This window comes from Magnolia sinica, chromosome 18 (assembly GCF_029962835.1).
Source record: "Magnolia sinica isolate HGM2019 chromosome 18, MsV1, whole genome shotgun sequence".
Taxonomy (NCBI): Eukaryota; Viridiplantae; Streptophyta; class Magnoliopsida; order Magnoliales; family Magnoliaceae; genus Magnolia; species Magnolia sinica.
The window spans coordinates 59,242,300-59,265,351 of record NC_080590.1 but is presented as its reverse complement, the minus strand read 5'-3'; the positions used below and the strand labels follow the sequence as shown (position 1 = coordinate 59,265,351).

General features: G+C 41.5%; 1 non-coding gene across 1 annotated transcript; it reads left to right on the top strand.

The window, feature by feature from the left end:
• Window positions 1-257: 257 nt before the first annotated feature.
• On the top strand, window positions 258-364 carry LOC131234168 (small nucleolar RNA R71). Its single transcript, XR_009165576.1, has one exon. It is a non-coding gene; the product is annotated as a small nucleolar RNA R71 (small nucleolar RNA).
• The last annotated feature ends 22,688 nt before the right edge of the window (window positions 365-23,052 follow it).

Sequence of the window (23,052 nt, the reverse complement as noted above, 5' to 3'; positions counted from 1 at the left end):
TCACTTTATACTTGAGATCATCCTCTTTTTTCAAGAAATACAATTCACCTTTCTCCTTTAATTGAGTTAGCCTAGACGTGGTGTTCGATTTTGGGTAATAGTCCCATGATTGTGTTTTTTTAGCAAGACTATCGAGGTAATCCCATACCTCGTCAACATTTTTATTAATGAATTCTCCATTACACATTGTCTCGACCATTTGGCACATGGAAGATGTCAGTCCATCGTAGAAAAAATTTGTGATGCGCCACATTTCAAAGCCGTGTTATGGGCATGAACTGACCAAATCCTTGAACCTTTCCCAACATTGGTAAAATGTTTCATCCTCCTTTTGGGTGAAGTTCATGATTGCTTTTCTAAGGGTAATCGTTTTATGATGTGGAAAAAATTTCTTTATAAATTCCCTTTGTATATCATTCCATGTGCCAATGGATCTAGGACGCAGTGAATGTAACCACGTCTTAGCCTTCTCCTTTAAGGAAAAAGGAAATAGTTTCAGCCTGACTGTGTCCTCAGATACATTTTGAAAATATAAAGTGGCTATGATCTCATCAAACTCTTTCAAATGTAGATATGGTTCTTCAGATTCAAGCCCATGGAACTTAGGAAGGAGTTGAATAACCCCTGGCTTGATGTCCATATGTCCTGTATTTTCAGGAAAAATCATGCATGAGGGCGTACTCAGCCCCGCTGGTTGTAAATAATCCCGTAAAGTATGAGGCGGGGGTGTTTGATGCACCTCATTCTCATCCTGAATGTCCTTCACCCTGGGTTGAGGTAGAAGAGGTTGGTTCTCAGCCATCACTTCAATTAAGTCAAGGGATTTCGAGTAGTGTTTAGTCCTGCGATAGATAGTTAACCCCTCAACCAATCCTCCTTCAGTCAAGAGACGTCGAGTGTTATTACGGGCCCACTTGGGCATGAAACACTCGTAGCCCTCAATCAAATTCGAAACCTAATCCTAAGAAAGGAAAAGAAAATCTAGAAAGAAAGAGAGGGTTGGAAAGAAGTTACCAAATTGGAGTCCCTAAGTTAAAGACCTGCAAAAGAAAACAAACAAGTCAGTTTCTAAAGAGAAGGTCTAGAATTAGAAAATCCTTAAAAAGAAGGATAGAAGTCAACTAGTTTCTAAAAGAAGAAATTCCTGAAAGAAAGTGGAAATTTCTAAAATAAATTAGGAAAGTCCTAAACTAGAAAGTAAGTTACTAAAAGAGATCTGAAAAATAGAAAGTACATAAAGAGCTTACCGAATTAGAAATTTCTATCTTAAAAGCCTACAAAATAGGAAAGTTAGTTTCTAAACAAAAATTCTACAAGTAGAAAATTTCTAAAAATAAATTAGGAAACAAAGTTAGATTCTAAAAGAGTTAGAATTAGAAAGTTAATAAAAATAGAAAGTTAGTTTCTAAAAATAGAAAAATACTAGAATTAGAAAATTTCTAAAACTCAAATCCTAATTCTAAAAATAGAAAAAGTAGAGGAATTAGAAAAAGATTACCAATTTAGAAGTTTATGTCAGGATCCTACAAAACAGGAAACAAGTTTGTTCTAAAAATCAAATAGAAATAAAAATCTAAAACTAAAGTTAGTAAAATCCTAATCTCAAACTAATTCTAAAACTAATTAATTTCAAAGAATCATAACCGTTAATCCCCGGCAACGGCGCCAAAAACTTGTTCACTCCCCAAGTATAGGGTTGTGATGTAGTAATAAACTCAGTGAGACCGAGGTCGAATCCCAAGGGACTGATACCTGTACGTTATCTGAAACTAAGTAGAACGAGAATTAGATTAGATGAAATCTAAATCGAATGATTTTTGAGTAATAATAGTGAAATACTAATCTGAAACTTAAGGAATTCAGAGGAAGGAAACTAGGGATTCAGAGGATCCACTTGTAGAGATCAGGGAGATCTTATGCCTGCATTAAGAATCATGGAAATTAAACTGAATTTACTTGATCTAGTTTTCACGAGATGAAAGGTATAAGAATTAGAATGGATTCCATCACCAAACCATGCCCAGGAGACAAAGGAAACAATAGAATTAAACTAATTACCAACCAATCAATAATGCATGAAGGTTAGGAAGGGTACCGTCATCCGACCATGCCCATGAGACGATGGTGAACAACAGGGCTTCCTGACGTCATAAACATCAAAAGGAGGAAGAAATACCCAAAGCCATCGCAGATCTATTGTAATTTCAGTCACAATAAACCATAAAAAACTGAAAGTATTCCTTTTAATTGAACTAAAATCAACATCAGTCAGTCTAAACAAGAGGCACAAGCAAAGTCTCTCCCATCAGACTACAAGCTTCACCTCTTAACCCTAGCTAAGAGGGTTAGCTTAGAAAAGACATGATTAGTCTAATCTCTCAAAAATAAAATAAAAAAATAAAAACATAATAAAAAAAACTTCTAAACAAAACACTTCTCTGTTTCTCTTCCTCTCTCCCTGACGTGGATCCCTGCCAAAAATTTTCCTTCCGTCTGTCTCTCTCCTTTCCTTTTATAACAGCAGCAGGAGTCCGTGGAGAGGCTGGATTCGGCGTGCGTGAAAAGCTTCCGCAGCAATAGCCGCGTGCGCAAGAGAACTTCAAGAAGCCTTGCGTTGGACGCACGTTTTGGAGTTCTTAACCGTCCATCGATGCGGTCCGACTTCTTGGGTGTGGTCTAGACCCCCTTTTCCATCATGTGAATGGTTTGGATCACGAATCTGACCATTATTATGATCACGGAATGGCCCATAGTGGCACGCAGCGTCCGATTTTTTCGGACTGCGAAACAGAGCCAGCGCTTCTTGCGCTGGCTGTCGGTGGGCCCCACTCCTTTATGTTTTTGAGAAATCCATTCCGTTTACTGAGATAAGCATGGAAAAATGGTCGGACATGACCATTTTTCTTCTGTTTTGGTGTGGCCCACATAAATTTTTGTTGCACCATTCGTCCTCTGTTTAGACGGTTGAAAACTGATCTTCGTTGTTTCTTGAAATTTCATCATCTAGGCTAGGATGATAGGGAGCGTGGGCTTCTGATGGATAGTCCAGATCAGACCGATGAAGCATGGTAGAGGCCCACAAGATTCGTCCGCAGGCTCTGTTTGCGAAACAGAGCTACGAATGTTTCTTGCTGTGACGTTGGTGGGGCCCAGGATCGGTGCCAGAAAGAAAATCTAGTCCGATCATTGTGTTCACCTTGAAAACTCATTCGAGAATGGTGGTTTTGGAGTGAAATTGGTGTGGCCCACAAGATCTTGTCCTCCGTCATCCATCCTGCGTTTAACGGCTGGGAACGTGCATACGCTTGCACGGTGGTAAAAGGAAACTTAGGCGTTGTTCTTAGCCGTCTCCTGAGACAATTTAACGGTTCAGATCATCTAAACGGATGATGAGTGGGGCCCGCAATGATCAACCAGTGAAACCATGCAAAGACGCTGTTGCGTCTTGAACTTTGTTTGACAATAGTCGGTCAGCGCTCGCTGACCGACCTTTGGAAAACTGGTGCGTGGCTGGAGTGTATATGTTATGCACACACATCGCCTGTGTGGGTCTGAAGGTGATGTATTTAAGAAATTCGCTCCATTCAATCGTTTTATCACCCAATTTAAGTAGTCAAAACCGAATTTGAAGTATATCTTGATATCATACGGGCCCCAAATCAAGATTTTATGGGCTGATCTGTCCATTGAGCCACTTCCATAGGGATCTAATGGTTGAAATTCAACGTGTATGGTTAATTTATGGTCCTCAGGCCATGCATGAAGTTTCAAGCCGAACAGATGGCGGGAACCCTATGATCTTGCATTATGGACCAATTTCGGGCCACTTGAGCTTCAGTTTCTTGATTTTCGCAGATCTCTGGCATGTAAATTCATCGATCTTGGTCCCTGGGGTCTGTCTCATGCTTTGGTGAATTCAGAGCGTCAATCCATGCATTTAGCACCCTTTTTCAGTCCAGGCTCTTAAAGTCACCTTGCAACAAAAACACAAGTAAATCGGGCTGTTAAACAGTATCTTGTTTGTAAATCCAGGTAATAACTAGGTCTGATATGCAATAGTTAACCCTTAACAAGTATAAAATAATTAGGATCACAGATTCATGGAATCATGATTGAGTGAAGTGTACGCAGTTGGATCCAAATTTTAAATCCTAGCAAATCCCAATGATCTTAATGCCCTGATTTAATAGAAGATCGATATATACCTGGATTAGGAAGGGATACCAAGGAACTCACTACCCTGATCAAGCAGAAGATCATTATATCAAGCTCATACTCACTATAATTGGTCGTTCGTGTTAACTTAAACACTGAAAACATAAAATATTCTTTCTTAAGATGATGTGGAACTATTATTGTGAATTAAAAAAGATATAATAATACTAATAAAATTCTTCTTTATGTTAAATTAGTCATGAGAATAAACTCTTGATCTTAGTAGATATAGTAGAAAATTGTCATGATTGTGTGAATTTAAATAAATCCCTAGTTTTTGTAGATATTGAAAAGATTTCTAGCCATTAGTGGAACCTAGGCAATCATTTAGGTTAAAGATACAAAGGTTGTGACAAAATTAGATGTAGCTTGCTATGAATTTAGGTCGAAATTACACATTTGAACAAATTCAAGATAAGGTACACCATTAGGATAACCTTGCTACTTGTAATGTTAATAATTGGGATGTGCATTATCGATTCTTAAGGGTGAGATTCTTTTTTAAAGGGGGTAGATTATAACAACCCTAGTTTTGATATTCAGTCATATACATTGGTACATATAAACAAACTTTATTAGAAAATAGTGAGTGCTTAGAAACACTACAAATTAGATTATCGTCATTCCTATTCACGGTAAAAACTGTTGAATTTTGGGGACAATTCTCTTTACGGAGGGTAGATTGTAACACCCCGTACTTTTCAGTATTCGGGTGTTACTATGAAGACCTAGCCTAGTATAAATACAAACCTAGCTTATTTGAATGCTCACCTTCATTCTAGCTTGATTTAATGGTTGAGAGTAATATTTGTCCATAGATCCAACCATCCATCTGTCAATTTTCAAGAGGGACCATCACATCATCGTTCGTATTAAAAATTGGATAATCTGTTCGCAAGACCCCTTTCTAAAATCCCAACCTAGACAACACTTAGCATGACACCCTATTAGGTAGAATGAACCGTCCTTTATCAATTTTGGGGCTTAAATTAGTAGATGTTGAGTGTCAAATATTGCATATTTCTCCCTATTTATATCTTAGTTTTACGAATATGATAATGCTTAATAAGTATATTTTATACATGTTTGTATTGCGAGGTAAGTTTAAGAGCTTGGATTGAAAAGAATGTTAAAAGCATGAATTTGATGCTCAAGAATCACCAAGGCAAGGGATGGATCTTAAGAGATCAAGATTGAACATTTAAAGACCCCGAGATTCAAGGAAACCAAGTGGAGAAAGAAAGAAGTCGAAAGAGCAAAGTGCAGAAATTCACAAATTTTGAACTTCACTGTCTATGTCATCGACCATCGGTCAATGACGTCGAAGCCAGCGTTCGATGACATTGACCACAAGTCGATGACATTGAAGAATCACAGAAAATCAAGTTTTATTGCGAGAGAAATTGGATGTAGTTCTCGATGACGTCGAAGCCTTGTTTGATTGCTCGAAGACCTGCTCCATGACATCGAGATTTTTGCGGATTTCTGGAGCAACTCGCTAGAAAACTCCGAACACATTCTTAATTGATCGAACACCCTTCGATGACATCGAAGGCAGTTTGATGACATCGAAGGTGTGTTCGATGACATGAAGAGTTACACTGTGAAAAGGCGCGACTTCCAGATTCAAGTTACGTTTGATGACATTAAAGGCGTTTCGCAGAGTGCATAAATCTGAGGCAGTTTTCAAAGACGGTTGGACAAAGGCTATAAATATGGATTTTTTGAGGAGTTCTAAACATGAATTAGGTTATAAGGAGCAGAGCCAAAGGGTGGAGTAGCCTCCCAAAAGTTTTTCTTTTTTCCTTTTCTATTTTTAATGCTTTCTTTTAGGGTTTTATATCCAATCATGTCTATGGTTGGCTAAACCTCTTAGCTATGGCTAAGAGGTGAAATTTATAACATGTTGGGATGATTTTCTTGCTTTGATTCTTGTTTTTCTTCAACCTCATTGATTTCTAGTTTGAATTTAAGGAATATTTTCAATCTTCTGTGATTTATTGTGACTCAAATTACAATAGATGTTGTGATGGCTTTGAATATCTTCTTTTCCTATTTTGAGATTGTGAAATTGGTAAATCCTGTTGTTCACCATCGTCTCCTGGGCATGGTAGGATGATGGAATCTCTTCCAATCACTACAATACTCCTTCATGTGTGGCTAGGTCAATGAAAAGTTCAGAGATTTAATTTAATTGCTTTATCTTCCAATTAGATAGGATAGGACTCCAATTCCAATTGTGTCTCTTAAATCAAAGTGAGGTAGCATCCTGATAGCTACAAGTGGATCCTTGGCACCCTAGTTCCCACCTTTCAATTGATAGTTTTAATCAACATCAACCATAATTACCCTCTTTTATTCCATATTTAGATTTAGAACTTCTTCTAGTTCTAGTTCTAGTTATTTTCAGAATACATACAAATTTAGTCCCTGTGGATTCGACCTTGGTCTCACCGAGATTATTACTACATTGCGACCCTACACTTGGGGTTGTGAACAATAAAACGATTGTTAATTATGCCACGAGATTAGAAAAAATAATGACTACATTTAATCATCTTATAGACATATGTATAAACTATTTGGGTTTTAATCAATGGGAAAAGCCTAACCTAAATCATTTTGGAAAATCTCAAGAAGCCCTGATTATCAAACTAGGGTTGATCCAACCATTAAACTCTCATGAATTAATGATAGAATCATGAAAAAAAAAAAAGTTATACGAACCACTTGAGCAATTGAACCTACCTTATTTTTAGACTAATATCTTAGCATGAGATATTAAAATAGATCGATGGCGTATATTGATCAAAATCACTATTATGGACCCCACCTTGCATGATGCATATGCACACACTCCATTTAAACACAAAAATAGTGAAATCTATAAATGAAACCCTATTTTTAGAAATCCAAACTTGACTAAACTTCATTGGACTTGTTAGTTTTAGAATTGAACCATGCAAAGTCAATATCATGACTTAAAACATCAAATTTGACTGATGGATCATCTAATATCATCATTTAGTCATTCAAATCGAGTGATGTGACCCATCTAAGCTTTTGATATTGTTACGCCCTAAACTCGGAAACCAAGCTCACAAAATTTTCGATCGCCGAATCCGGCGCTGACAGCCTCCGTAGTCTCCCATTCTCGGCTTCTGACACCCATATGCCAGATTCCGATTCGGGATCCGATTCGGGGTCCTAAAAGGAGGATTTTCAGTGTGAATTTTTTTGAACAGTTAATCTGTTTAGGCAGTTACACATTTTTGTACATGGTATCAACGCATATTGAAGAGACGAACCTGTTCGACATGTCACACATAATATGGTGCACCAGCTCAACAATAACGAAGGAAACAATAACAAACTCCAACAACTCTTGTATGCATCATGAAAAAGTGTAAGTCATGCATGTGAGCAAACCACAGCTTGTGAGTCCATTGCGTGCCAGGAGTAAAACATGTCATATCAGGCGGGTGCTCCCATAAAGACATCCAAAATAACCATAGGCATGTTATCAACCAATCATGTTGTCATAGGTGAGTAGGTTATCAATTAAGCATGTCGTATAACTATACAGGTTGTCATGAACATGACGTTAATAATAGGCATGTCATTCAACAAGCGACTATGAACCATTAGAATAGCCAATCGTCATTAACAAGATAATTAAATTTCATTTTCTACTATATGACATATGATGGAAAGACAATGGCAAGGCTGACGTGTAATCGTTCGAGTACAAGGACATAATAAACCAAATGTCCTATGCTGAGGATGCAATGCAATATGTAAATCTTGACGAATCCACGAATATGTAGGACAAGGTTCTGCCTTCACTGTGTGCACAGTAGCCTGCCAATCACTGGTAGCTCACCCAAGCCCGCTAGGTCCCGCCCACATCAGCGTCTACCCACGTGTTCCACCCACATGTGACCACAGTGACAGGGCATCACAATATGTTATATGAAAAGGATGTAATGCAGTATGCGATGCAAAAGATTTGAGAAAACTAAAGTGTGTAGTTGGGATGATAGTACGTGTATCGCAAGCTGTGGGGTTCACACAAGAAACTTCTATCCAAACCAGTCCATTACCTAAATTTGGATAGCTAGACTCAATGTGATAAACTCCTGATCTCAGGCTGGTCGCACGCCTAACCAAAATCGTATCCATTGCGAAGGTACGCATAATGATTTGGTTGAGCACCACCAGCCCGAGTGGATAGTGAATGAATGAGTCAAATCCTGAGCACACAACTCCTGCTCAATAAGTCCACATATCAATACAGTTCCTCTCTGGAAATCACCGGGGTCTAGTACACTATACACCAGATTGCCGCCCCACACTGGACGCACAACCATGCAAGCGGAAGAGACCTCACTATCTGCCTGACTAATAGTCTACCAATATCTATCCGACACGTCGATAGCGGACCCATTTACGAGCTGATCAGATTCAGCTTAGCTTTGCCCCCTACCCTCGGGCGGGTAAGGCCACACCCCCTTCCAACCGACCACGACACAGTGAGATACGCGACCTACTAGTATTCGACCCTCATTCGCTCATATATCTACTCTGTCTAGACATTGGAGCATCCTTCATGGTACCATAAGGGTTTGGGGACTTTCACCCTGGGACATCTATGGCCCCGTGCTTTAATAAGTATTTTCGGTGTCCAATCCTGCCAACCACGATATACCTATAGAGGCCATGGCTCTGATGTCGCTAGGGCATACAGTAATCATGTCACACAAATGCGAGATGTATGAGTCACACTATCCAGTCATGTAGTAATCATACACGTACAACGCACTCATGTGGGGCAACTTCGTCTCTCATGGAGTCCCAAAAACAACTAGCCCAATGGCACATGTTATGATCAATCACTCCTCATAACAAGCATGCAAATGATACGCATGAGCATGTATCATGATGCTATACTAAGTATATTCTCAGTGTGTCCTACTAGACTAGGTACACTAACATGACTATCAGATATAAATAATAACTGGCTTAAACACAAGAATAGCCAATGTGACGTGAGGGTCCATATATTTAAGTGTGCACCTAGTGTGAATACTTAACAAATGGCCCCCAGGGCTCCTATAACACACACATACATAAGGTGAATAGGTTATGGTGGTACACAAGTTCTAACATGTATCATCATTATCATAAACATCATTCAACATTAAATTTATCCTCATAACATGTATCATGCAATCATGTGCACAGAGTAGATAACATATAAAGATTCACATGCATCATCAATATCATGGCCATTGTCCAATACTGTCATTACACATGCCCTAGGCATTAGTTGCCTATCATGCATATGGTTATCCTTACGTCCACCAACATCATTTATTTATCATTATCCATGCATCAAGTAAAATATGATTTTCTTATCCACATTATCATCATGACAATCAATATGTGTATTATTATCACTTGGATATCAAGCATGGTGGTTAACTAACATGCTTTGTCATCATGCATATATATATATATATATATATATATATATATATATATATATATATATATATATATATATATCATTAGCATGAGGATCATTTTCACTTCATGATTAACATAAATAATGTCATAAGTACTATAAATAATTACTCATAATTATCATTATCATGTTATCATACATGTATCATCATCTCACCCATCACTAAGTGCGTCCTACCTAGTATGACTTCTTGAACTACATGCAAGACATGGGGTCATATAGGTCAAGTGTGAGTCCCACTTAGTGAACTAATAGGCCAACCTAAGGGCATAAATGTCAAACCATAACGCTTTCAATGGTGTGGATCTAATTCCACAACTAAGTGGGCCCTACACATCTCACCAACTAAAAACAATGCATAATCTCAAACATAAAGGATAACATGCTAACATCTTTCATGTCATATATCATATTGGGCCTACAAGCCACATACACAACAAACCAAGAAAAAACCTAATTATCCAGTTTATGCATTGTAAAATAGGTTTCGCTAAGGGCCTTTTTGGTTTTCTAGCTCTTGTGTAATTACGTTGTAAATGAGTAATCATTATTTACTAAGGTAATTACCTTCATCTACCTTCATCTTTCCCGATGCTGACTTGACCAGTTACTTTTTAAGCACTCAAATCAAGGAATTTGTAAAATAAATATGGGGCCCACCATAATGTGTGTGGCTTATCCACACCGCCCATTCATTATGCTAAATGAATTTAAGGCATGAGCCCAAAAATTAGGCAAATCCAAAGGTCAAGTGGACCACACCACACGAAATTATGAGAATTAAATGCTACCATTAAAAACTTGTTGAGGCCCTTAGAAATTTTAGATTAGGCTTATATTTATATTTTTCACTTATGCATGTCCATGTGACCCTATGAATGGGTTAGATGGTGAATAAACCTCAACGTGGGCCCAGTAAAAGAATCAACTTTCAACAGTGGACAAATTAAGTCCATTGTTTCCTTTCATGTGGGCCAATTGAACATTAGATCTTCCTATTTTTTTGGATAAAGCCTCAAAATATTCTAATAAAACAGATGGACGACACGGATATATTATATACATTATGGTGGGGCCCACGAATTTAAGTCAACATTTTTGGATCGGTTTCCCAGGTGAAATTACTCACTCGTTTCCAAACAGGTGAAAGAATGTAATAATTAATTTTTTATAGTGATTTACAGCAATTTACCTGTATTATGGAAAACCAAATAGGCCCTAAGCGTGGTCCACTTGACTTGAGGTACTATAAAAGGCATGCTGTCCAGTAGGCAATGAGCCTGCCCAATGGGCTTAAGGAAGGCTACCATTGTGGCTTCTCACTCCCCAATGATTTCTCTTAGTGTTGGGTGCTCTTGGGCTTTAAGGTTATATCATTTAGATGGGCCCAAGGCCACCTATGTCTTAAGAGAACATTTAGACAGCAAGATCTGTCCACTAAATATTTTACAAGTTATACAACAGCCATTTACAAAACTGTAACGCCCTGAAATTCGGGGGTCGAGCATAACTCAGCTCCCGAGTTCCAAAACATCACTTATGTACTATATTGAATGATGGATGTATGTTGTCTGTATTAGTGCATAAAACATGGAATAGATTAAGTCAAAGTGCAGATATAATTCAGGGATAAGTAGAGAAAGCAAGCAGAAGACTTAAAGAAATATATGTGTGTACATGTGCAAATCCCTGAAATACATACACATACCAGGTCGTAATGTAAGTGTTGCTATCAACATGACAAGTATCAAATTACATCATTTAATTCCCAAAAGAAATCCTAGCATCCCTCGCATCAGAACAAGGCTCACTAGAACCCGTCTGAAAACTGCATGAAAGAGAAAGAAGCCTTATCATCCTCTATCTCCTGCTCTGCCTCAAAGGTCTCATCAACATCTGCAGCTAAGACAGAGTCTGGTGGGTGTTTAACACCGCCCCAGAACGTGGGAGTGAGTGATCAACTCAGTGGAACAACAAAGCAAAGAACATGTTATCAGTTCAATCAAGTAGTAATGATAAGGCAGAACAATTAAACAGGTCCTAAGTACTCTTGTTAATGCAAGGATGTATGCAGAATGATGCGTGCCCTCATGCGTACACCCTCAGCATCTTCATCTTACGTTACGCGTGACATCGCCTCAAAGTGCGCCACGTCTACAAAGCACATGCAAATGCGGTGCATGAACATGATTACCAAGTTGTTATTAGTCCTTTTCATACAGCAGGATTGGGAAGCTAAGGTACCTACCTCATATCACCATCCAAACAGTGATCCATTCTAGGGTCGTCAGTCCTAGGCATCTCAAACGATCATATGGTTTTAGGTCGTTGCAAAGGGCTCGTCACCAATCAATGCATGCCTATCATACCATCTTTACTACACTAAAGCTCGTCACCTCAATGCGGTATCCAGGTATGCTCGAGGTCACTACAAAGGACTCGTCACCAATCAATGTAGGCCGACAGCACGAATATAGTGTCATATACCACCATAATCGGCTCACAAGTTTGGTTGCTCACTGGTCACTATGGGAGGCTCGTCACCCCAACGTAGGCCGACAGCTCGATTACGGTGTCCTATACCACCATGTCCGGCTCATGAGTCTTAGCGGATCAAGGTACCATGGTTAATAGGATTTCATTGGTAAGTTCGGTACCCTAGATTCAAGCAGTAGCGTCCATACATGGTGAACATACATCGGACAATCGGGTTACTTGACGAACTCGACTAGCACGAGCGCACGTTGGGTTGAACGACATAGAGTGCGCAAACACTCTGCGTGGCCAAACCACTGCCGACAACTCTAATATGACTCGGGTTCATCTAATCACGTCCTACGTGGCGAAAGCAATCTCAGCCACGAACTTAAGGCCGATTACCGATTTCCTGGACTATTCATAGTCCGAAATACATTACACTACAACAGATATTCGTATTGAATGTAGAACAGTAATGGAACAACAACTTCAACCATGTAGCATATGAGTAGCTCTAACACAGATTAGGGTTAGGTTAACTTACCCAAGGATGAACTCAGAATCGTCGGAATAACAATTCAAAAGTGAAGGTTCAGGGATGAAGAAGAACAGGAAAGAATCTAAGATGATTCACCAACTTCTCTCTCACTTTCTCTCTCTTTTCCTCTCTCTTTCTTAGCTAGGGTTAGGAAATTCGTATGAAAAAGAGAGCTAGGGTTTTAAGGTCTATAAATAGGCCTAACATTGATGAAAATAACCCCAGGGCCAAGGTATACTTAGGGTATAACCAAAATCGGCCTCTCACAATCCAACGGAGCACTTCCGATGGGCCTATTACTATGAAAGGTCGGACTTAAGCTCATTGACCATGGATTTAGGTCCAACTGAGTTTTCGTACCGATCGGATCTTCAGATCAGCCGTGGCGAACCACACTCAATTCAACGATCACCGAATCTCGATCAGGTCCACAAGCATAAGAACATGCCTGGACCACCTTTCCTGAACAGAGGGTGAAATTGGGTCAGAATCCAATGGTCAGATAGCTTAAAATCGTCGCACAAGCGACACGACTCAGATTTCATAAAATCTTATTAAATTTTCAACCGTTCTCACACTCTTCACTCCGGACTCAATCAAATCGACCCAAAACATCATCTGGACTTGATTTTTGAGGTGATAGCCAAGTCCAACCAGGTGACCAACACAGCCTAAGATCATCGCTATTGGACTTACGACGCACGGTCCAGGTCCGATCCAGAACTTCCAAAAATTCCCAAGAACAACTAGATTTAGCGATGGATCCCAGATTTCAGAGTAACATAACGCTAACCATTCTATAGGTTTTGAGTCATGCAGATCCAATTTAAAGTGATTGATGCAAATTTCACAAGCAATCGAGTATAGCGCTAATTACCCCAAAAACAACTTCTAAGGAAAATAGAGGTGGTACTCGGGTCTTGGCACAAAATTTTTGAGGTCATTACAATTTACCCCCCTTAAAGAAAATTTCGTCCTCGAAATTCATACCTTCTCATATTGCTCAAGGATCTGAGGGTAGCTCTTCCTAACCTCAGCTTCAGATTCCCAAGTAGCCTCCTCCTCACTATGATGCATCAATAGCACCTTCACAAGAGGGATGACCTTGCTACGCAATACCTGCTCCTTCCTGTCGAGAATATGCGTCGGTCGCAATACATAAGTGGCATCCTCACTCAACTGCACCTGCTCCCAAATAATAATATGCGAAGGATCAGGAATGTACTTCTTCAGCATAGAAACATGAAATACGTTATACACGCCCGCAAAAGGTGTGGGCAAAGCAAGGCGGTATGCTACCACTCCCACTCGATCCAGAACTTGAAATGGACCAATAAATCTCGGCGAGAGCTTTCCCTTCTTACCAAACTGCAGAACTCCCTTCATAGGAGAGACCTTAAGAAACACATGGTCTCTAACCTCAAACTCAAGCGGTCGCCGCCTTGTATCAGCGTAACTCTTCTGCCTACCCTGGGCTGTCAGAAGTCGACATCGAATGATGTCAACTTTCTCTGAAGTGGCCTACACCGACTCCGGGCCAACCAAACTACGCTCTACACGGGCGACCATACAACACCTCATAGGGAGCCATGCCAATACTCGCCTAGAAACTGTTATTATACGCGAACTCTGCATACTGGAGACAATCATCCCAACTGTCCTTAAAATTCAAAACACAAGCTCGTAACATGTCTTCCAGGACCTGATTCACGCGTTCCGTCTGCCCATCTGTCTGCGGATGAAACGCGGGGCTGAACTTTAATTTCACACCCATCGCTTCCTTAATACGAGTCCAGAAGATAGATGTGAAACGCGTGTCTCTATCAGACACAATCTCCAAGGGAACTCCATGCAGACGTACAATCTCCTTGATATACAGCCTAGCCAACTCGTCTGCAGAGTTTGTGACTCTGATAGGTAAGAAATGAGCCGACTTCGTCAATCGGTCGACAATCACCCAAATAGAGTCATATCCCTTCCTCGTTCTCGGCAACCTAGAAATAAAATCCATAGAGATGAAATCTCACTTCCATTCTGCTATGGGCATGGGCTGAAGCAACCCAGGAGGTCGGCGATGCTCTGCCTTGACCTGCTGGCACGTGAGACAACGAGAAATAAACTCAGCAATATGGACCTTCATATTGTCCCACCAATAAGATCTTCTCATATCCTGATACATCTTTGTGCTACCAGGATGCATCGCAAGCTTAGAACTATGGGCTAACTCGAGAACCTCCCATCTTAAGTCAGTGATGTCAGGAACACATAACCGGCCACGAAATCGTAGGCCCCCATCAGAACTAACACTCCAGTCAGAGTTCTCATCTGTACCAACCCGCTTCCTCATCTTCGCCAAAAGCTCATCATCTGCCTGAGCTGCAACGATCTTCTCGTCGATAAGGGGCTGTACACGAATGTGTGCGATAACTTCATACGGCTCTTCCACCGTAAGCTTCTGCTCAAAGTCTCGCACAAACTCCAATATATCCCACTCTGCTATCATCAGCGGAGCCGCAAACTCAATAGCCTTCTTGCGACTCAACGCATCTGCCACAAAGTTCGCCTTGCCCGGATGGTATGAAACATCGAACTTAAAGTCTTTCAATGTTTTCATCCATCAACGCTGCCTCATATTCAAATCACGCTGCGTGAAAATATACTTAAGGCTCTTGTGGTAGCAGAAGAGCTTGAACTCCTCTCCATAGAGGTAATGTCTTCAGAGCTTTAATGCGAAAATGACAGCTGCTAATTCCAGGTCGTGCATAGGGTAATTCTCTTCGTGTTTCCTCAACTGCCGCGAAGCATAAGCAATGACCCTATCCTTCTGCATAAGGACACAACCCAGACCAACGTGAGAGGCGTCAGTATATATAATATACTTAACCCCTTGCTCTGGTAATACTAGCACAGGGGTGGACGTCAACTTGTCCTTCAGCTCTTGAAAAGCTTCCTCCGCCCTCTCATTCTAAGCAAACTTCAAATCCTTCCATGTCAACTGCGACAACGGTCTAGCAATCTTTGAGAAGTCTTGAATGAAGCGTTGATAATAGCCTGCAAGACCCAAAAAGCTCCTTACCTCAGTAACTGAACCAGGCTGCTTCCAGTCCTGCACTGCAGTTACCTTAGCAAGATCGACGGCTATCCCTTCCTTGGACACCACGTGTCCCAGGAACTTGACTTCCTCTTTCCAGAAATCACACTTCTTGAACTGCGCAAAAAGCTGATTCTTCCTAAGAGTATCCAAAGCCGCTCTTAAGTGCTCATCATGCTCTTCTCGACTCGCCGAATATATCAAGATGTTATCGATAAAGACAATGACGAATCGGAACAAGAATGGCCGAAACACCCTATTCATCAGATCCATGAACACGGCCGATGCGTTCGTAAGACCGAACGACATCACAAGGAACTCATAGTGACCGAAGCTAGTCCTGAAAGCGGTCTTCTGCACGTCCTCATCCTTGACACACAACTGATGATACCCTGACTGCAGATCAACCTTGGAAAAGTACTGTGCCCCCTTCAATTGATCAAACAGATCATCAATCCTAAGCAAAGGGTACTTATTCTTCATAATTACCAGATTCAACCTGCAATAATCAATACATAATCGCAAGGAACCATCCTTCTTCTTCACAAACAAGACAGGTGCTCCCCAAGGAGACACACTAGGCCGAATAAAACCCAAATTCAGCAAACCATCTATCAGCTTCCTCAACTCCTCCATTTCACTCGGAGGCATACGATAGGTGGGTAAAGAAATGGGCGCCGCACCAGGCATGAGATCGATAGCAAAGTCAATCTCGCGCTGAGGAGGTAATCTAGGAATTGCCTCAAACACATCTTCAAACTCCCGAACTACCGGTGTGCTAACTAACACCGATTTAGCCATACTCTCCAATAGAGAAGTATAATTATCAAGACAAAAAGGGTAACTGACCTGAACTGGGAAAGTAACTATCTCGCCCTCAGGTCCATGGATTATCACTGATCTGGCTTCACAATCAATCTCTTCTTGCATCCTCGTGAGCTAATCCATACCCATAATAACATCGTAATGATAAAGAGGTGTGACAAAGAAATCAACACAAATCGATCTACTTCCTAGATCGACCAAACAATCCATACAACGCTTGTTCATAGCAGAGAAAATCCCCGTAGCGGTAGTAAGCGTCACTCCTTGCATAGAAACAGTGCTCAAACCCAAATGCCTAACTACCGCATATGATATAAGAGAAGTAGTGGACCTTGTATCCACCAACATAGAAACGAGAATACCTTCAATGTGCATTGTAACCTCGAAGGATCTTGGCACCAAGTCAGACATAGGCTCTTTAACTGAGAGCGCATGAACTCGAGCCTGCTGCTAACGATTCGGCGGAGGAACCATGGGCCGCTGAGGTGGCCTGAAGCTAGGTACTGCAGGTCTGAAGGATGGATAAGCTGGCGCTGAACGAAGAGGTGGAGGAGAAATAACCTAAGGCATCGGATGGCTAATCCTCTGCGGTGGAGTAAAACCACTGGCCCGCATACGTGAAAAGTAAAAATGATTCAAATGCCCCATCTTCCCACAATACGAACAGCGAAGATCAGCTCGCATTTGTTGAGCAGGCAGCGCTGAACGCCTAGGAGGAGAATCTGTCCGCAGCCTCTTGCCGAGAAAAGGTGCACCCTGAAAGTCAGGTCGCGGCCTAGGAACTATCGGTGCTCGCATACGGGATGACCTGTCCTCGTCCTAGCTCAGTGAACCGGTTCTCATACTCCGTCATCGACAGCCCTGCATGGCGGAGGCGAAGGAACTCACTCTCCTCATGTCAGTACGTAACCGGGAAATACTTCTCGTGGAAGCGTGCCTCAAACGCCTGCCACGACCCACAGGAGGAGAGTTCTCACTCGTATCCTGTGCCTCAACCTCTTCCTCGTCCTGCTCTGTTTCTTCTTCAATCTCAGCACCACCTTCAGCATAACTCTCATCCTCATCACTCTCTGACTCATCCTCACTCTCTGTGGCCTGTCGACGAGGACCAATCTCCATCTGCTTAAGGGTCATCAGATTAATATGACGAACAGGAACCGGCTTCTTTGCTTCAAGCCTATAGCCAAACTCATGAGAAAGCTTACAAATGAGGTGACCAAAAGGAAGCGATTCGGTCCTCCTAGTCGAACGAGAGATAAGGATAATCTGACGCAAGATGTACGTTGGCACACACAACTTCTCTCCTTGCCCCACCTGATACAGAAAATCTACCATCAGGCGCGTACACTCGCTGCGATTGCTCCACCTAGGATATACATTGAACGTACACATGTGGTGAAGCAAGCGGAAGTCATCCGTCATGTTGGTAGCCAGAAGACTCTTATTAGGCTGCCATTCGACCAGACGACCACACAGGAACCGGGTGCGACGGTCCCTCTCAAGCATACTGTTCAAATTCTTCTCGCTGGCATGCACCTCACCAAGTGGCACATTCAGGAGTCGGGATTTCAAAGCGACGTTGACCGTAGCCTCCCGACCGCTACCACAAGGAATCTTAAATTGCAGAGGCTCCAGCGAAGGATCACGAATATTGGCATAAAAAACTCGAACAATACTTGCATTCGCGCGATACTCACCTTCAAACAAGGGACACCAACCAGCCCCTTTTAGACGCTCCAACAATAGGAACTCACCAAACAGCCGCGGATCAACATGAGCCTCAAAAGGACTCTACGGCCTTCATAGATTTCATAAGACAACTCCGCCAATAAGGTCCTACCAATGGGAGTTCGAGGATCAAGGTCCCGCTTGGTCTGAAATTCACGAGCGGCGGTCGTGATCTCGGCGGCACCTCTCGGCCTCCGTGCACGGGTTGGGCGGCTAGGCCCGACTTCATCCACGGGCGCTCTCTTCTTCCCCATCAAAGAAAGAAGGGAGGAAATGGAAAAGATGGCCATGATAAACTCAAAGAGGGCCATGAGAAATGAGAGAAAGAGAGAAATAAGAAGAATGGTGAAGCTTCCACACACTTGAGATCCTAAAGATGGATTTGGGAGCCCAAATGAGAAGAAAAGGAAGTGTAAACAGCAATGGGGGTGAGGGTTTTGAGATAGGTTGGTAGGGTTTGCACGAAAAATGGAAGAAAAAGAAGATTTGGAGAAGATTTGGAGGAGTTTGGAGAAGAACTTGAAGGAAAGGAGAGCTTGGGAGGGAGGATTATGAAGGAAGTAGGGTATAAAAAGGGTTTAAAGTAGCAGACCGTGGAGGGGTGGGCCACACTAGGCCATACATTCGTCGGCCCGAGCCGGCCCGCTGATCGGCGAGGCCTCGCCGAACCGGCGATGACATCGCCGGTCTCTAGACCGACCGGCGATGGCTCCCATTTGGGCAAGGTCCTCCTGGTCCCTTAGCTCCTAAAAGATGTGGGTCCCCCCCCGGGCCCCACTAGAAATGCCCCGATCGGCCTCTTGCTTGATTCGACGCCTATCGGACCATTCGGGAAGAAATCTGATACAAACAGAGATTTCTTAAAGATTGAAGGGTTAAAATGAGATGATAAACCATTTAAACTCATTAATAGATGGTCTAGGAAAGGTTTCGGGTCGCTGTGTGTGATCAGGAGAGAGCACAGACTCGATCTCGGCAATCGTTTTCAGGAAACTTTCGCCGATAGAAGCAACGGAACACAAACACACAATCTACGATAAACTCGCACCCAAATACACTAAAGTGGCGACAGTGTGCGGTGTGTGACCATAACCCAGGTCTAGTTTAATCCAAATCATGCTCTGATACCAACTTGTAACGCCCTGAAATTCGGGGGTCGAGCATAACTCAGCTCCCGAGTTCCAAAACATCACTTATGCAATATATTGATTGATGGATGTATGTTGTCTGTATTAGTGCATAAAACATGGAATAGATTAAGCCAAAGTGCAAATATAATTCAGGGATAAGTGGAGAAAGCAAGTGGAAGACTTAAAGAAATATATGTGTGTACATGTGCAAATCCCTGAAATACATACACATACCAGGTCGTAATGTAAGTGTTGCTATCAAAATTTCAAGTATCAAATTACATCATTTAATTCCCAAAAGAAATCCCAGCATCCCTCGCATCAGAACAAGGCTCACTAGAACCCGTCTAAAAATTGCATGAAAGATAAAGCAGCCTCATCATCCTCGATCTCCCGCTCTGCCTCAGAGGTCTCATCAATATCTGCAGCTAAGACAGAGTCTGGTGGATGTTTAACACCGCCCCAGATCGTGGGAGTGAGTAATCAACTCAGTGGAACAATAAAGCAAAGGTTAACATGTTATCAGTTCAATCAAGCAGTAATGATAAGGCAGAACAATTAAACAGGTCCTAAGTACTCTTGTTAATGCAAGGATGTATGTAGAATGATGCGTGCCCTCACATGTACACCCTCGACATCTTCATCTTACGTTACGCATGACATCGCCTCAAAGTGCGCCACATCTACAAAGCACATGCAAATGCGGTGCATGAACATGATTACCAAGTTGTTATTAGTCCTTTTCATATAGCAGGATTGGGAAGCTAAGGTACCTACCTCATATCACCATCCAAACAGTGATCCATTATAGGGTCGTCAGTCCTAGGCATCTCATACGATCATATGGTTTTAGGTCATTACAAAGAGCTCGTCACCAATCAATGCACGCCTATCATACCATCGTTACTACACTAAGGCTCGTCACCTCAATGCGGTATCCAGGTATGCTCGAGGTCACTACAAAGGGCTCGTCACCAATCAATGTAGGCCGACAGCACGAATATAGTGTCCCATACCACCATAATCGGCTCACGAGTTTGGTTGCTCACTGGTCACTACGGGGAGGCTCGTCACCCTAGCGTAGGCCGACAGCTCGACCACGGTGTCCCATACCACCATGTCCGGCTCATGAGTCTTAGCGGATCAAGGTACCATGGTTAACAGAATTTCATTGGTAAGTTCGGTCCCCTAGATTCAAGCAGTAGCATCCATACATGGTGAACATACATCGAACAATTGGGTTACTTGACAAACTCAACTAGCACGAGCGCACGTTGGGTTGAACGACATAGAGTGCGCAAACACTCTGCGTGGCCAAACCATTGCCGACAACTCTAATACGACTCGGGTTCGTCTAATCACGTCCTAAGTGGCGAAAGCAATCTTAGCCACGAACTTAAGGCCGATTACCAATTTCCTGGACTATTCATAGTCCCAAACACATTACACTACAACAGATATTTGTATTGAATGTAGAACAGTAATGGAACAACAACTTCAACCATATAGCATATGAGTACTTGAAGAATATCAATTTAACATGAATGTAAGCATAAGTAATGCTTGAACTTAAACAACAAGGAATGTAACTTGCATAAAGGAAATTATATACACTAGTGGGAGAGTTGAGAATCGCTTCTCAATGCCCATACTAGGTTGATATATCACACTTTAGATCATTCAGACATTTCTACAAACACTTAGAATACATAATACAACATACATGACGTATGTTGAAATACACGCATTTGGACAATTCCTTTTGTCAAGGAGTTATCACACATACATCTAGCATAAATACATGACAAATAATCATGGCAAACACAGGTTCATATTTTATACGCATACGGTACTTCCTACATATACATAGAATACACAAATCTCAATATAACACATGCATATCAGGAACACAAAATAAACATAACATTTGGCATGTGAAATCTCATCCATAACAAGAATAAACCATTCACTGGCATTGAAAGCCTTGAAAACCATAACCTATACGATTAAAGTCCGCACCTTAATCTAGAAAAGAACACCGAACTTATTTCAGACGATTTGTCTTCGTCAACGGCGACAAGATAACCTAAAGCAAGAATAAAAATGAGCTACAACAACACAAAGACTAATCTAAGCTCTAACACAGATTAAGGTTAGGTTAACTTACCCAAGGATGAACTCAGAATCACCGGAATAACGATTCAAAAGTGAAGGTTCAAGGATGAAGAAGAATAGGAAAGAATCTAAGATGATTCACCAACTTCTCTCTCACTTTCTCTCTTTTCCTATCTCTTTCTTAGCTAGGGTTAGAAAATTCGTATGGAAAAGAGAGCTAGGGTTTTAAGGTTTATAAATAGGCCTAACATTGATGAAAATAACCCCAAGGCCAAGGTATACTTAGGGTATAACCAAAACTGGCCTCTCACGATCCAACGGAGCACTTCCGGTGGGCCTATTACTACGAAAGGTCGGACTTAAGCTCACTGACCATGGATCTAGGTCAAGCTGAGTTTTTGTACCGATCGGATCTTCAGATCAGCCGTGGCAGACCACACTCAATTCAACGGTCACCAAATCTCGATCAGGTCCACAAGCACAAGAACATGCCTGGGCCACCTTTCTTGATCAGAGGGTAAAATTGGGTCAGAATCCAAAGGTCAGATAGCTTAAAATCGTCACGCAAGCGACACAACTCAAATTTCATAAAATCTTATTAAATTTCCAACCGTTCTCACACTCTTCACTCCGGACTCAATCAAATCGACCCAGAACATCATCTGGACTTGATTTTTGAGGTGATAGCCAAGTCCAACCAGGTGACCAACACAGCCTAAGATCATCACTATCGAACTTACGACGCGTGGTCCAGGTCCGATCTAGAACTTCCAAAAATTTCCAAGAACAACTGGATTTAGCGATGGATCCCAGATTTCAGAGTAACATAGCGCTAACCATTCTACAGGTTTTGAGTCATGCAGATCCAATTTAAAGTGATTGATGCAAATTTCACAAGCAATCGAGTATAGCGCTAATTACCCCAAAAACAACTTCTAAGGAAAATAGAGGTGGTACTCGGGTCTTGGCACAAAATTTTCGAGGTCATTACAAAAACTTGCCAGGTGAACCTCATTACATGAAAGGAAAGACTCATACAAGATGGCCCACTTAAGGTTTTTAAGCCCAAAAATATCTGAGAGTTATTTTTTAGAATTTAGATGCTGCATTAAATGATTTGGGAAGGTGGTGGACCCTACCGACGTGGTCCCACATAAATTCTATGTCAAACAGACTTTTATACAATGTTGGTTTCTAGCCATCTTCAATTTAGATTTATGATCATGTGAGACCCACATCTGGTGAAATGAAGGATTCATATGGTAGCTCTATGTATGGGTTTTAAAAGGTATAAAGCGATCCTCATTGGTTTGGTGAGTACAATTTACGGTGATGGCCTAAACATGCGTACTTGGAGAAACTGTGCGGGAAATATAGTGCAGAACTAGTTTTGGCCCAATCTTGA